This window comes from Vicugna pacos, chromosome 10 (assembly GCF_048564905.1).
Source record: "Vicugna pacos chromosome 10, VicPac4, whole genome shotgun sequence".
Taxonomy (NCBI): domain Eukaryota; kingdom Metazoa; phylum Chordata; class Mammalia; order Artiodactyla; family Camelidae; genus Vicugna; species Vicugna pacos.
The window spans coordinates 43490132-43506873 of record NC_132996.1 but is presented as its reverse complement, the minus strand read 5'-3'; the positions used below and the strand labels follow the sequence as shown (position 1 = coordinate 43506873).

The 16742-nt window shown below is 36.2% G+C and overlaps 1 long non-coding RNA gene across 1 annotated transcript in view; it reads right to left on the bottom strand.

The window, feature by feature from the left end:
- Positions 1–226: 226 nt before the first annotated feature.
- The window catches only part of LOC140698747 (uncharacterized), a 142836-nt gene continuing 126320 nt past the window's right edge, over positions 227–16742 (bottom strand). Inside the window, exon 5 of the long non-coding RNA XR_012076634.1 lies at positions 227–287. This is a non-coding gene — a long non-coding RNA (uncharacterized lncRNA). The remainder of the gene's footprint in view (positions 288–16742) is intronic.

Genomic DNA, 16742 nt, shown 5'->3' with positions numbered 1-16742 from the left:
AGGAATTAGGAAATACATTACAATAGAGATGCCATCTAAAATCAATCACATGATATATATTTTTCCAAGCATGTGTTAGAGTTTCTATTACCCTGTTTCCACATGGATTGGACATTGAAGAGTCAATTGTGACAAAACAGAAAGAGACTCACAGATGTCAAAAACAAATTTATGGTTACCAGTCGGGGAAGGAGGGAGGGAGGGATAAATAAACCATGTACACAACAGACAAACAATAAAGTCCTACTGTATAGCCCAGGGAACTACATATAATGGCTTGTAGTAACCTGTAATGAAAAAGAATACGTGTGTAAGTATATGCGTATGTATAACTGAATCACTATGCTGTACACTTGAAACTATACAACATTGTAAATCAACTATACATCAATTTAAAAAAAGATTCAATTATGATATTCCTTCTTTGAACATATCTGAAATACATGAAATAATGATAGTTACTACTGACTGAACATGTATATGTACAAGAAAGTTACATTATCTTTAATTATTGCATCAACTCTGCAAAGTAGGTCAGCTTTTATCTGTTTTCAGATGGGGAAACTGAGGTGGATAAAAATTAAACATGTAGTAAATATTTTACACCTAATGAGACGCAGAGACACACTTCAGGTCCACATCAGCTCAAATCCAAAACTCTTGCTTTTTCTATAGCTGGTCACTGTTTCCTTTCTGAGATTTATCTCTACTTATCTAAACATACAAAGTCCAGATATCTAAGGAACATTTCCTGTTTCTGTGCAGACCCTCTGACAGACAGAGACAAACTATGAGGAGTAATGACAAACTTACCTTCAAAATGCAGAGAGAATAGTCCTAGCAGTCAGCTTGTTTCGAATATTGGCCCTGCCTTTTTATTTGCTTCTGATAATGCATGAGATTTCGAAGCTCAAACCCTAACTTTTCCCACACACAGATCTGACAAATAAGATTAAATGAGCCTATAAAAATAAAGATTATGGTGGATAATAAAAGCTATACCCATCTCCCTCTTCTGACCCTTCTCTAAGTGCCTCCTCCTCTTCCTATTCAAACTTATAGGTGACCTAGTCAGTACAGGAAAGAGCTCCAACTTCAGTTCTGTTTTGTGATGTGAAGGAAGCTACAAAATGCCAGTATGTCTGTTTTGGCACTGTAAAACTGGGATAATAATAGTTGACAACTGCATACCGTACCATGAGGACAAACGTAATAGCATCCACCAGGCAGACTGTACTCGGGGAAGAAGGGAGCCACACGCAATAAAAAGTAATGGCAACAATAGCATATTCAACTTTTATTGCCGAGAGATTCACTAAAGAGATTTGGACAACTGTCGTCCAGGACATATTGTCCTTTAATGAAAACAAACACCTGCCAGCACTCATTAAAGTCCAGGTCAGCAAAGGATGAGTGAATTTTAATATACCTGTTGCATCATATATAAATATAGATTAATAAGGAGCCGCTGGGAAAATGAACTGTGTGATAATGATGCAGGCAGGAAATGAAAAAAGAAAAACAAACAAAAACAACAAACCTCCATGGCCCATTTGATGCAGTTACCTTTTGGCTGACAGCACGTTTTACTCTGAATGTTATTGGCTTTACCCTAAGCAAATATTAAGCATCTGAATTGGGAGACAGTGCCAGCATCTTAGATGCCACTTTGCCTGACAACAGGTGTTCTTAATACACCATGCCATAGGTCTCCAGGTGTTACATCCAATCAGATCTACTATTTTCATGGGACTTGGTAATTAGAAATGGTGCAATATTTCATGCTTGATTTGAAATTTATATTTTTCAACATTCTCCCAGAGGAGTGCTGCCAGGAATAAAATGCTTTAAAATGAGATTGTTTGTTTAAAACAATCCGTGAAAAAACATGAGACATACCGATTAAGGGCAATGATTTTTATACTGTTTCTGTAGTTTCAGAAATGCCTCCGTTTTCATGGCTGGACGTGAATGTCTACATTATAAATGACCATAAAGATATCAGGAAGCCTTTCTCCTAGCCCCGCTCAGTGCCCCTGACAGGTTTTCTGAATGCTGAACTGTTATAGAAGATACGTTTGCGGCACAGCCTGAGTCATCCGATGAAAGCAATGCTAGTGTGCCGGGAGCCGACTTTTGTCTGAGTGTCACTCTCTGAAGTGAAAGAGCACATAATACAAGTGACCTTCTAAGTACACTGGCTGTGAAAGTCTTACCTGGTGTGAGGACAGGTAGTAAAATATTCCTTTTAAAAGTGGGAAGCAAGCAATACATTAACAGAGTTAGAAATGGAGGACTAAAATTAGAGGAAAAAAGAAGCCAGTCTTTCAGAATATGTGCTTCCCTTCAGAATAGAATCTTTTACAGACACACATCAGCAATCCACCAAAGTCAAACAATGCCCATTGTTCAATGTCTTACAACCTCATTGGACCTTTTTCTTTTTTCCCCCTAGAAAGATATGACATTGATTATAATGACTACACTTTGTCTTTAGAGTCTGGTTTTCTTGTTTAGGAAAATTAATGAAAAGTGAAAGTGAAAGATAATATTTAAAAGTAGATTGCTATTTATAAGGTTTGGCATGTTTAGAGTTTTAAAGGGATGTCTCATTCTCAGTGAATCTTGGGGTGCGGGGACCGTAGTGATGCTTTCCCACTAAAACTTTTTGCTTCTCTGATGTCTCCCATCTATCACTGTGATGTAATAAATTTATGAACCCAAGTACTGAATATCTGACTCAACTTTGTGTATTAGTGTAATTAATGCTAGCTGCTATAACAAACAACTCCAAAGTTTCTGTGTCATAATATAAGGGTTTATTTTTAATTGTATAATAATCTAATGAAGGCTAGATTCTCCTACGGCAGTAACTCCAAGATGGGACACAACATCTTAAGCTTGTGGCATCAGACATCACCATGGAAGGGCAAGAGAGACTGATTGTGGAGGGTTACACAAGATGTTTTATTACCAAATCTGCCAATTCCAATGGCATGATTCCAACTTCAAGGAAGGCTGGGGACTGTATTCCTGTGAATACAAAATGGGCTGGTTTTTACCTTTTGTGGGGAAATAATAGATAGACCTTAATCTGTTTTGAAGGAAAAGCTTAGCACAAAGACAGAAGTGGGGAAAGCATTCTAGTCAGAGGATAGAGCGTGTACAGCCTCACAAGGGCATGCAAGTTGGGAAATTAATCTACATTAAAAGTGTTCCTTACTGCACTTTAAACTGACCTCCAATAGTGTTTCTGTACTTGCTTTAAAAATAGATCCATATCAGGTTCAGAAATTGTCCTTTTACAACAAGGCGTCATAACAACTTACAAGGTATTTATTTTCTCAATACAGTAAAAAAAAAAAACTAAAGAAACAATAATATTTTAATATCAATAAAAATCAGTCAAAATTTAAAAAAACTCATTATTTGGGGGTGTGACTTGCAGATTAGACCAAATTCATTTACAAATATTCTAAAGAAAACATTAGTATTTAATTCAAATGATGAAGTTAGTACGCTCTTTCAGGAAGATGCCAGGGTCTGTGTTTCTCCACATGTCTTCTCAAATGAGCAAATTACTGTCTAGACCCGTTGGTATGCACAAACCTCCTAAAGTAAGCAGTCCATTTAGTTATTGGTTTACATACAGCCTTATCTTCTTGGGCAAGAACTACCTGGAATAAAGATATTGGCATAAATGGTTTTTGTTCTGAGTTCCGAGAGTCAAGCGATGTGTATACAGTTAAGTCTCAATTAATAGAAAAAAATCTATGGAAAAAATGCTGTGTAAATTATAAGGTAACAAATAAAAGCCGGTTTATTCCTCTTTCCTACTAATAAGTAGGTATAACAATGAGAAAGCACTCCTCCAGCACTCCGTGTTTTAAGGCACTTAGTGATTGCTAGTTTGTGTTAATGAGAGTTTATTATTTACTAGAGAGTTTGAGGTCACTGGAGGCAAGAACTCTAATTCATCAGTTTATTTCACATTGCAGCTGACTTGTTTGAAGTAGATATGAACCAGGCATAGGATAGTGCTAGGAATATAATGCTGACAATATAGAAGAAATCCTTATTTTTCCTAAATTTAGAATTTAGAATTCATGTGTTATTGGTATTACAAAATGACAAAGAAAGGTGTGGAAATAACAGTAACAACAAGATATCCTTTGCCATATCTTTCACTCATGTGCATTTGTTTTTGTCATTTAGAGAGTTATAAAAGTAGGAGTTATTTGATAACCTTTTGCTTTCAGCTGTAGTCTCCCAGAAGCTAATCTTGAGATAAGAAATTGGGCACAAGCAGTTTATATGGAAGACGGAGCAATTATCTATAGAAGAATGGAAAGTGAGATACGGGAGAAAAAGCAGAAAATAAAAGGTACATTACTAATACAGCACCACGAGAAAGTCTAAAATTCTACATTTTTGCTATTGAAAAATAAGTTAGAAATTAAAGCATGAGATTTCCTCAAATACTTCAAGTAAAGTTCCAATTATGGCATTACTCCATTTACCTCAAGTTTTTAGGCAAAATTAGGAAAATCACTTGACTATAGAGAAGGTCCCCCCCTTTTTTTAGCAAGACTTCATTCTCTTTAATGACAATGGTATTTTGTTAGACATATACACGCATTCCAGATTTTCTTTGTCCATTCATCCACTGATGGACGCTTAAGTTGTTTCCGTATCTTTTTTTTTTTAACATTTTTTATTGATTTATAATCATTTTACGATGTTGGGTCAAATTCCAGTGTCCAGCACAATTTTTCAGTCATACATGGACATATACACACTCATTGTCACATTGTTTTCTCTGTGAGCTACCATAACATTTTGTGTATATTTCCCTGTGTTATACAGTATAATCTTGTTTATCTATTCTACAATTTTGAAATCCCAGTCTATCCCTTCCCACCTTCTGCCCCCCTGGCAACCACAAGTCTGTATTCTCTGTCTATGGGTCTATTTCTGTCCTGTATTTACGCTTTGTTTTTGTTTGTTTGTTTTTGTTTTTGTTTTTTAGATTCCACATATAAGCGATCTCATATGGTATTATTCTTTCTCTTTCTGGCTTACTTCACTTAGAATGACATTCTCCAGGAGCATCCATGTTGCTGCAAATGGCGTTATGTTGTCAGTTTTTATGGCTGAGTAGTATTCCATTGTATAAATATACCACCTCTTCTTTATCCAGTCACCTGTTGATGGACATTTAGGCTGTTTCCATGTTTTGGCCATTGTAAATAGTGCTGCTATGAACATTGGGGTGCAGGTGTCATCCTGAAGTAGATTTCCTTCTGGATACAAGCCCAGGAGTGGGATTCCTGGGTCAAATGGTAAGTCTATTCCTAGTCTTTTGAGGAATCTCCACACTGTTTTCCATAGTGGCTGCACCAAACTGCATTCCCACCAGCAGTGTAGGAGGGTCCCCCTTTCTCCACAGCCTCTCCAGCATTTGTCATTTGTGGATTTTTGAATGACGGCCATTTTGACTGGTGTGAGGTGATACCTCATTGTAGTTTTGATTTGCATTTCTCTGATCATTAGTGATATTGAGCATTTTTTCATGTGCTTTTTGATCATTTGTATGTCTTCCTTGGAGAATTGCTTGTTTAGGTCTTCTGCCCATTTTTGGATTGGGTTGTTTATTTTTTTCTTATTGAGTCATATGAGCTGCTTATATATTCTGGAGATCAAGCCTTTGTCGGTTTCACTTGCAAAAATTTTCTCCCATTCCGTAGGTTTTCTTCTTGTTTTATTTCTGGTTTCCTTTGCTCTGCAGAAGCTTGTAAGTTTCATTAGGTCCCATTTGTTTATTCTTGCTTTTATTTCTTCTAGGAGAAAATTTTTGAAATGTATGTCAGATAATGTTTTGCCTATGTTTTCCTCTAGGAGGTTTATTGTATCTTGTCTTATGTTGAAGTCTTTGATCCATTCTGAGTTGATTTTTGTATATGGTGTAAGGGAGTGTTCTAGCTTCATTGTTTTACATGCTGCTGTCCAGTTTTCCCAACACCATTTGCTGAAGAGACTATCTTTATTCCGTTGTATATTCTTGCCTCCTTTGTGGAAGATTAGTTGACCAAAAGTTTGTGGGTTCATTTCTGGGCTCTCTATTCTGTTCCATTGGTCTATATGTCTGTTTTTGTATCAATACCATGCAGTCTTGATGACTGTATCTCTATAGTATTGTCTGAAGTCTGGGAGAGTTATTCCTCCAGCCTCTTTCTTTCTCTTAAGTAATGCTTTGGCAATTCTAGGTCTTTGATGGTTCCATATAAATTTTATTATGATTTGTTCTAGTTTTGTGAAATATATCCTGGGTAATTTGATAGGGATTGCATTAAATCTGTAGATTGCCTTGGGCAGTGTGACCATTTTAACAATATTGGTTCTTCCAATCCAAGAGCATGGGATGTCTTTCCATTTTTTTAAGTCTTCTTTAATTTCCTTCATCAATGGTTTAAAGTTTTCTGTGTATAATTCTTTCACCTCCTTGGTTAGATTTATTCCCAGATACTTTATTACTTTGGGTGCTATTTTAAAGGGGATTGTTTCTTTACTTTCTTTTTCTGTTGATTCATCATTAGTGTAAAGAAATGTAACTGATTTTTGAACGTTAATTTTGTAACCTGCTACCTTGCTGAATTCTTCAATCAGCTCTAGTAGTTTTTGTGTGAACCTTTTAGGGTTTTCTATATAAAGTAACATGTTGTCAGCATATAGTGACACTTCTACCTCTTCTTTTCCAATTTGTATCCCTTTGATTTCTCTATCTTGCCTGATTGCTGTGGCTAGGACTTCCAGGACTATGTTGAATAGGAATGGTGATAGTGGGCAGCCTTGTCTTGTCCCAGATTTTAGTGGGAAGCTTTTGAGTTTTTCACCGTTGAGTACTATGCTGGCTGTAGGTTTGTCATATATAGCTTTCATTATCTTGAGATATGTTCCCTCTATACCCACTTTGGCGAGAGTTTTTATCATAAATGGGTGTTGAATTTTATCAAATGTTTTCTCTGCATTGATTGAGATGATCATGTGGTTTTTGTCCTTTCTCTTGTTGATGTGATGTATTACATTGATTGATTTGTGTATGTTGAACCACTCTTGTGTCCCTGGGATGAATCCCACTTGATCATGATGTATAATCTTTTTTATGTGTTGTTGGATTCTATTTGCTAGTATTTTGGTGAGGATTTTGGCGTCTATGTTCATCAGTGATAGTGGCCTCTTTTTTTGTAGTGTCTTTGCCTGGTTTTGGTATCAGGGTGATGGTGGCTTCATAGAATGAGTTTGGGAATATTCCCTCCTTTTCAATCGTCTGGAAGAGTTTGAGAAGGACTGGTATGAGTTCTTCTTTGTATGTTTGGTAGAATTCCCCGGTGAAGCCATCCAGTCCTGGACTTTTATTTGTAGGGAGGTTTTTAATTGCTATTTCTATTTCGAGAAGGTCCCTTTGTGATTGTGCTATGGTATGGTTCAGATTAATGTCTACATCATGAACATCTAAAACTCAATTGACACATGATCATTTTAGATTTGTTCAATACTACTTGGGAGATAATATCGATGTTGGTATTATTGGTCAAAACTTCAGGAAAAAGAGTTATCATGAGTGTTTTACATCAATGCCAAATTTGCAGTCCAAATCTTTGATGATCAACAGTAAAAATGTTCAATAATGAGCTTTTACCACTCTTGAATAAGAATGAGAATGACTTTTGAACCTTAATTTGATCAATTGTAAATGGCCTTGTTGTTCAGTCTTCCCAATGAGGTTAGTTGGGCAGGATTTTTAACTCTTGTTTCTCTTCCCACCCAACCTTCTCAATATGCCAGTAAATCCAGTCTACCCCTGAAAACATACTTTCTTTCCACTTATTTCCATCACCATCATCTTGACCACAGTAGTGCATGACAGTGTCACCTCTTTCTTGAATGATTCCAATTACTCATCTCTCAGATTTCCTTCTTGCTACAATACAATGCAAATTTTCATGCAGCAAACACAGTGACTTTCTTAAAATTATGAATTTAATCTATCATCCTTTTCCCCTTTAAAATCCTCCAAGGGTTTTCCATCACTTGCAGTATAAAATTGAAATCCTTTTTCTGTCCATCAAGGACCAACCTGGCATGACTACCTGCCCCATCTCTGAGATTTCATCTCCTACCGCTCTCCACCCACCTAGTTCTACTCCAGCCACACTGACTTTCTTTCTATTTCTCAAACACCATGCTTCTTCCTAGTTTGTCTCTGTCTGTCATGTCTCTTGATTGGGAAAACTCTGCTCAGAACTTCATGTCACTCACTGTCTGCATTTGTTTCTGAGAGACTGTCCCTAACACTCTAGTCTCTCTTCTCTGCCTCTGTCTCATTACCACTCATTGTATCATCACTTCATTTTATTTTCTGTATCTTTTCAAGTTGAAAATGGATCCGCATTTACAATCTTATTGTCCTTATTTGCTGCTTTATCATTTGATTCTTCAAATGATACACAAGCTTTAAGAGAGTAGAGATCTTACCTGTGCTGGGGACAGCATGAGCAAACAGAACAATGCATGGTCCACAATAATACTCAATGATTGTTCATTGAATGAGTAAATAAATAAATGAAATAGCAAACGAATTGTCCTCTTTCAGTTTTAAGACTCAAAAATTAAAGCACACCATTAAGAAAAGCTCTTGAAAAAATCATCTTTGAATCACACTTAGTAAGCAATGACTTATTAAGATTCCTCTGAATTATTATTGGAATAATAATCCATTCTTCAAGGTGCCAACTCCTCCAATAAAACTTTCCCTGACCCCTTAGCAACCATTGTCTTTACCTTCCCTGAACTTTCTTACTTTTGAATTATTCAAAATTTTCTTCTTGACTTCAATTACTTAGTAATTTTAAATAAAAGCTCTTCTACATATGTATGGGGCATATTTTCTGTCCTAGACCGTCAGCTTCCGAGGGCAGAGACCTTATCTTGCATACTCTTGGCTAGGAGTCTTGCACATACAAGCTTTTCTAAATAAACAAGGTATTTGTGCTTGCTCATATTTCATTATTTTTTGTGAAATGCTAGAATCCTATAAACAAGACAATATAAAACGTATCACAATTGTATATAAAATGTATGAGTCTATTATATCAGTAGTAATTCTCGCAAATATCTGGAGTATATTTTAGAGCAATTTTGGCTAAAAAGTAAACGTTAGTTTTTCTACTGTTTTTTTCCCCTAGTTTGGAAAATGTCATTGCTTCCTGTCCAGCCAAAATACTTTGCGACTTTGAATTTAAGGTTTAACTAAATAGACACATTTCAATTAGTGAGTCTAAAACTAAATCTTAATCTTCTGTAATTCCAAACAACCTACTGAAATAAAAGCTTTTAGGAAAAGAAACAAGTTCCATCATTTGAATGCTTTAGATAATCTGGCAGGCCATAATGTTTAACATTCTTCATCCTTTTTTATTCAATTAGTGAAATATCATTAATAATAAATTCTACATATGCCTATACTTATTTGTAGTTTTTTTATTTTTGAAGTAGCACATATTATTTTAAAGTTAACAAGCTACATTTTCTCTCTTGGGTCTCAGCTTCCTCACTGCTGTGTCTAGCTCATGTTAATACTTGCCTCTTTGGCTCCTGGCAGTATTGCAGCTGGTTGAAATCGACTTTCAGGGCATTTGGAAGTGATTCAGTTCCTGCTCCATCTCCTCCACTGTCATTGTGAGAATTGCATTTGATAATGTGAACATGCTTTAAAATTGGAAAAGTCTTGTACTAATAGTATTTTCTCTGACTCGTGGGTCATTTTAGATTGATGACACAGTCTTAGTGTTGCCAGAATCGCTGACTTTTTGATCAGTTAATTCTATTAAATTATTTATGTGGTTTGTTTCAACATTTGATCCAATTGTTCACACTTGGAATATAAGGCGTTCTGGAGCACTTGTGTGCATGTGCCCAAACACACACATACATAGATTAGGGAGGATATTAACCTACTATGAAGTAAGTTCAAGGTGAAAAATTAATTTAAATGATGAAGACAATTTTATATAACAGTTCTTTAACCTGATCCAGGGCTGAAGTTTAGATGGTACACATGGCCTGGACATGCCAGTTATTAAATCTTATATGATTCCATTTGATTTTAACAATAGCCACTGTTTATCAGAATGACCATAATTCAAAAGTCCACAAATGTTTAATGCTGGAGAGGGTGTGGAGAAAAGAGAACCCTCTTACACTGCTGGTGGGAATGTAATTTGGTGCAACTACTATGAAAAACAGTATGAAGATTCCTTAAAAAATTAAAAATAGGGTTACCATATGATCCAGCAATCCCACTCCTGGACACATATCCAGAGGACACTTTAATTTGAAAAGATACCTGTACCCCAATGTTCACAGTAGCACTATTTACAATAGCCAAGACATGGAAGCAAATGTCCACTGACAGATAAATGGATAAAGAGGTTGTGGTGTATATATATATATATGGAACACTATTCAGCCATAAAAAAGAATGAAATAATGCCACTTGCAGCAACATGGATGGACCCAGAGATTATCATACTAAGTGAAGTAAGTCAGATAAAGAAACACAAATATCACTTATATGTGGAATATAAAAAAAATGAGACAAATGAACTTATTTACAAAACAGAAACAGACTCACAGACATAGAAAGCAAACTTATGGTTACCAAAAGGGAAAGGCTGGTGAGGGATAAATTAGAAGTTTGGAATTAGCAGATACAAATTACCATAGATTAAAAAATAAACAGCAAGGTCCTATTGTAGAGCACAAGGAACTACATGCAATACCTTGTAATAATCTATAATGAAAAAGAATATGAAAAAGAATATATATATACACACACAACATATAATGATATATATATATACATGATATAGCTCATTCAGTCATATATATACACATACATATATATATACACACACATATTCTTTTTCATATTCTTTTTTCCTAATAGGTTATATGACTGAATCACTATGATATACACCAGAAACTAACACAACATTGTAAATCAATTATAATTCAGATGAAATCAGGTGCATTCAGGGTGTTATGGCCACAGACAAATCAACTATACTTCAATTTTTTAAAAAACTACAAAAAAAATAACCACTGTGTCATCTCATTCCTTACTAACACCCCTCCCTCCATTACAAACCAGCTACTGCTCTGAGTTTTTGGTGCCCTGATAAACATTTTAACTCTTACCTTCTCCTAACTGTGTATGTAGAAAAAGGGTGAAAGGGGTAAATAAAACGTGGGTTGCACCTAATCTTGCTTGATCTTTACAGAGAAGGAAAAGGAAGGCAGTGAACTTCTTAACTAGGTCTTTTCTTCTCTCTCTGGCCTCCACATTTCTTATTCACCAGCCCCCTTCCCTGGAAATAGGATTTACTGGGCTATTATAGTATTCCTTAACTCTGAGTCTACTTCTCTGCACTACTTCCCAGACTTCTCAGGTGAATTACTAATATTCATTCTTGACGTATAAGATGAGTTACTGTCCTTCCTAGATGCCTTTATTACATCCCAGGCAGGATGAATGACACTCCATATCCTTAGTCCATTAAGGCATTTATCACAGTACACCAAATCTATTACTTAGTTACTTCTTTTCTACCTCCCAAGACTTATCTTTCCCTTGGAGAAGGATTGTGTTCTCTAGTACTCAGGATACAGTCTGCAAACGAATGAATAAATCATTTTAATACACTGAGATTTAGTATAGGAGATCATATGCTGAACATTTTAAAAATTTAGTCTTGGTTAATTTCTATCTCAGACACATGAATATTATGATTCAGAGAGATGCTGACCTGTTCAAGATTACACAGAACTACTGTATGGATTTGAGTGAAGTTTGTCTGATTCCAGAATCCTTATCCTTTCAGTGATAACACACTGCATTTAAATAGAGCTTTTCATTCCCATTGAGCCTTACAGTCCGTGGGCATTTGTGGTTCACTGAGCAGTTCCATTATTCTCTGACTTGGTTTTCCTCAGGGAGATTTGAGAATTTTTAAAACCATTTCTAAAGAAGTTTATCCCATATAAATTTTTGCAACATAGATTCTGTTCTGTATCCAGCAATCAAATTCAAAATCCACTGAGGTTTGGGATTCTCTATGCCATTTATTTAAAAGATTCTTACGCTGTAGACCAGAAACTAATAAAACATTGTAAATCAACTAAACTTCAATAAAAAAAAAAGATTCTTATAGTTGAATGCTCCATGCTCCAGTATTCTCTTTCTTTTGCTCTTTCCTGGGTCTATGGCATTTTTCTAATGTTTTACACTTCGAAAACATTTTACAATTTCCATTCTTTGCACAAATGCATTGCATAATAGAATGCTATGATAACTGCTTTCTCGACTTTTCTCCTTATCTGGTCTTAATCTTCATCAATTTATCAATAAAAATATTAAGTAACCTGAGTCTAGTGTGGTTTGTAAACTATTTGTTTAAATTGGTATTTCTTCTGCCCTTTCCAAACATGTGAGCTTTTTTGTCAATGTCACAGAAAAGGTTCACACACTTTAGGCAGTGAGTTGTGCCTGCCTAATACGTGTGAGGGGCCGGGACCAAAGGCTGCTTAGTCCTCGGTTCAGATCCTGACCAACTGCTTGCCGGGAGCAGATCTGGGGTAAACTACTTAAATCTTTTGAGCATCAGTTCACTCATATGTGAAGAGGAAATAGGAATACTTACCATCTTATTGGGTTAGTAGTAAAAATACTTGTACCTTACATGACAGTCCTGGAGGAATTTTAGTAAACTTGATATTTGTATTTCTCAAATATATATACACATATATAAATACATATAATTATTTTTAATAAACATATTTCAGTTGAGAAATAAACACAGAATATAAATTCTTTGAAAACAATCTTGGCAATGGTAGTAAATTATATATATTTTTATTAGTTTGCATTCCATCACAGTGGAAAGAATTTCCAGGTTCTTGGCCATGAGTGTTTAAAAAAAAAAAAAGGTGGAGGAGCAGTAAAACTCATTCTGATCCCACTTAGAATAAAACTATAAAAGTCAAGGAAGAAAATTTTACAACAATTCAAAAGAGTTACCAAGGCTTAACTGAATCAAATGTAGTTAATAAATGCAGTCTTAGCAGTAAGGCAGTGTTGTTAATTTTAACTCTAAATTAAATTGTGTTGTCTATCTCTTTACCATTAGGTTAAGTATAGGACAGATTCGTAAAGAAACCCAGAAACACATTTGTTAGTTTTTAATGAAAAGGGGTACAGTGGGCCAAGGGACGGGCATCCCGTGGGAGGCAGGAAAACAACCTCCCAACGATGCCCACATTCTGGTCTCTGAAATTTGTGAATATGCCACCTTACATAGAAAAGGAGAAGTAAGGTTGTAGATGGAATTAAGGTTGCTGATCAGCTGACTCTAAAACAGATAGATGACCCCAGGTTACCAGGGTGGATCAAATGCAATCACAAGAGTCCTTACAAGTAAAAGACAGAGGCAGGAGAATCAGTGTCAAGCCAGAGGGATGCCAGTGTGAGGAGGACCTTCTCTGATGTTACTGCTTTGCAGATGGAGGGATGAGGCCAGAAGCCAAGGAATGTGGCAAACTCTTGAAGCTGGAAAAGGCGAGGAAACAGACTCTCCTCTAGAGCCTCCAGAAGTAACAACCCTGCCTAGATCTTCGTTTTAACCTGCAAAACATGTCAGACTTTTGTTGATGAAAGATTCATCAATTTTTGTTGTTTCAAAGGATAAAGTTTTGTTGTTTTAAAGAATAAAAAAGCAAATGGAAAACTAATACACCTATCTTGCATCACTGACCAGAAGGTATACTTCGTGTGAGCCAGAATTTATCTTTGTGGTCACTGCTGTATTTCTGGTATCAAGAGCAGTGTCTAGTACATAGTAAATATTCAATAATTATTTGATGAATGTTAATCTGTCAGTTTTTTCCAAAAGCACCAGCACTTTGATAAATTTAGCTTGATAAATTAATTCATTTATCAAATTCAATATAATGATTATTAAAAGAAAAATGTCTCAAATAATAAATGCTAACATTTTGTAGCTCAAAGCATGCTTATATCCATTATTTGACTTTATCTTACAATAGAATACAAAGTGCAAAGAAGGGATAGTATTATTCTTAATTTAACAGAGAAACTAAGATCTGAGATAAATACATTTCACTGCTTCATGCAGTTGATAAAGGGGCAATCCTGCACTCCAAGTCTACTAATTGGATTTCAAATCCTTGTGAGCTTTTAGTCTTTAATGGATTTATTTATCCATTCACACTCATCAATAATTGATTATTCAAGAACTGTGCATGGTACTAGGGAACTGAAACAAAATAGATAAATGACTTCTGCTCTCATAATTCAGAAACTAGTGGCAAATACAGACATAAAATGATCAGTCAATGCAATAAGAAAAAACCTTCAATTAAAGAAGGCAGATTCAACACATTTTAAAATGTTTTTCTAAACGCAGTATTAAAATGATAGTAGAGAGAAAATGTGGAAACTAATAACTATAGAGCAACTCCAGGAGGACTGACTGGCATACATGGTTGTTCTAACATGTGTTTTCAGATAGAAGTGGATGAGGAGTGGTAACTCCTGTGGGGTGGTCACAGCTCCAAGTGTCTGCAGAGGTGGATCCAGAAATTAGGGAACTGGTTTCCAGTGAACCCCTGAAACAGCTAATGCCTGAAGCAGTCCAGGTACTACAGAGGAGGGACGAGATACAGGCTATATACAGGGCCAATAATTGAAAATCCAGATCTGGGACAGTCTTTGGATAACCCACCTGTTTTAAAGACAGAAGACACTAAAATACATGTATATGCTTTGACAGACTCTATAGGTTCCCTAAAGAGTACCCTTTCCCAACTCCTTCCTTTCCTGCCTTCACTATGAAGCCTTGAAAAACTATATACTCACCCTCCCGTTCCCTAAAGTATCTTGAGTAGCTGTGCAAAATCAATTGACCAACAAATTCTAGGCAACAAGATCAGGGTAGAAGTCGGCTGAGAGCTTTCTATAAGAAAGTATGGTGCAGGGAACTGCAGCAGCATATTCACATGAGAGGGGCTGAGAATTAATACACTGTCCTTGACATTTCTAAGCTATTAAACCAATGACGGCAACTTTCTAGTTTTGGACTTTCTGCTATGTTAAAAAAGTGACCCCTATTTTCTTAAACCATTGATAGAAGTGTTTTCTGTTACTCGCAGGCAAAAATCATTCCTAAAAATTACACACACACAGATTTAGAAGAGGCTAAAAAGGATAATACATATATGAGATTATGAAAGAGAGGGAAATATTGATGGGTCAAGGTCCTGAGGGGCTGACTCCTAGAACTCAGGTAGAGAGAGAGCCTTGGACAGGAGGGTGGAGGCATCTTTTCTCCTGAGACAGGAAGGATACCTGTGCGAGTGCATACAGGTTCAAATAAGAGGTCAGGGGGACAGCATGCTGAGAAATCTTTTGCCTGAAAACTTGAATTTTCTCTGTAAAGTAGGATGCAAAGATATTTACTTTAAGTGTACGTCAGTAGGCATGTGCCTTTCATCTGACTGTAGGTACCTGCTCGGTGAAAAGTTTGAGGCATGTAAGGGGAAGTAAAGATTGCAGTCACAATTGAGGTAGCTAGAAATGGATCCTGACTGCAGCTACACAGCATTGGAGATCCACCGTGACTGCATGGTGATGACTCAGAGGCAGACCTTTGCACACAAGAGGGCTGACAGCGATGATCACAGGTGCATGACAGAGGAGGCTGTGTTGATGAGGTAGATATAATAAAAAGAATCGCAGACCTATTTTCTCATCTTTGTTATGTCAGTTATTAACTATATGGCTTTGGATGGTCTGCTTCATTTCTCTGAGACTCAGTCTACAAAACATATACAGTGCTAACTGCAATGCATGACAAATCATTGCTAAACAGTGATAAATGATATGAATGGTGTTATTATTACTCCTATTATTATTACTAAACCATCATTGACAAGTAAGTGATAATCTAAGAGAGCTGGAAGACTAAGAGGTCAAGATAAGGGGATATTGATGAGGTAACAAACAAGAGTAGTTAAATAGTTAAGAGAGATGCAACAGTGTTTGATAGTGGTGAGAGTGAAGCATGAGAGTTTAATGTTTCATGTATGAAGCATTTGGGGGTAATATCAAAGCCCAGGTGCCTCCCTAAGTGTGATTTGCTGGACTTGATGTGATAGACCTTGGAGAAGCCACTAAGAAGGGTTGAGATCAGAATATGAGATAGGTTGTCAGCATGAATAATGAAGTCATCCAAGTCCAGGATCAAAGCCATAGCAGGTGAGAAGGAATAACCAGTAGTTTAGCAAATGATATCAATAAAGAGGTGTACAGAATAGCATGATAAGATCCAAAGAACATATTCGCATGTGAAAATGAAGATGATGGACAGGGAGCAGCAACAATGACTTAACGAATTTCAGTGTTTCCCTTCTGTGGCTTTAGAGTATGTGGGGAGTGGGAACATCACTAGTAAAGAATCAGGGCTGTACAAATCAAATGCTTCCATATTCTAGTCTGAAATGAAACCTTTAACAGGATATTTCTTGAGTCTCAGCTTTGTCAACTATAAAATGGAGATCGTTATGTCTGCCTCAGAAAGTTGTTGCCTTGTTACAGGAGACAATTT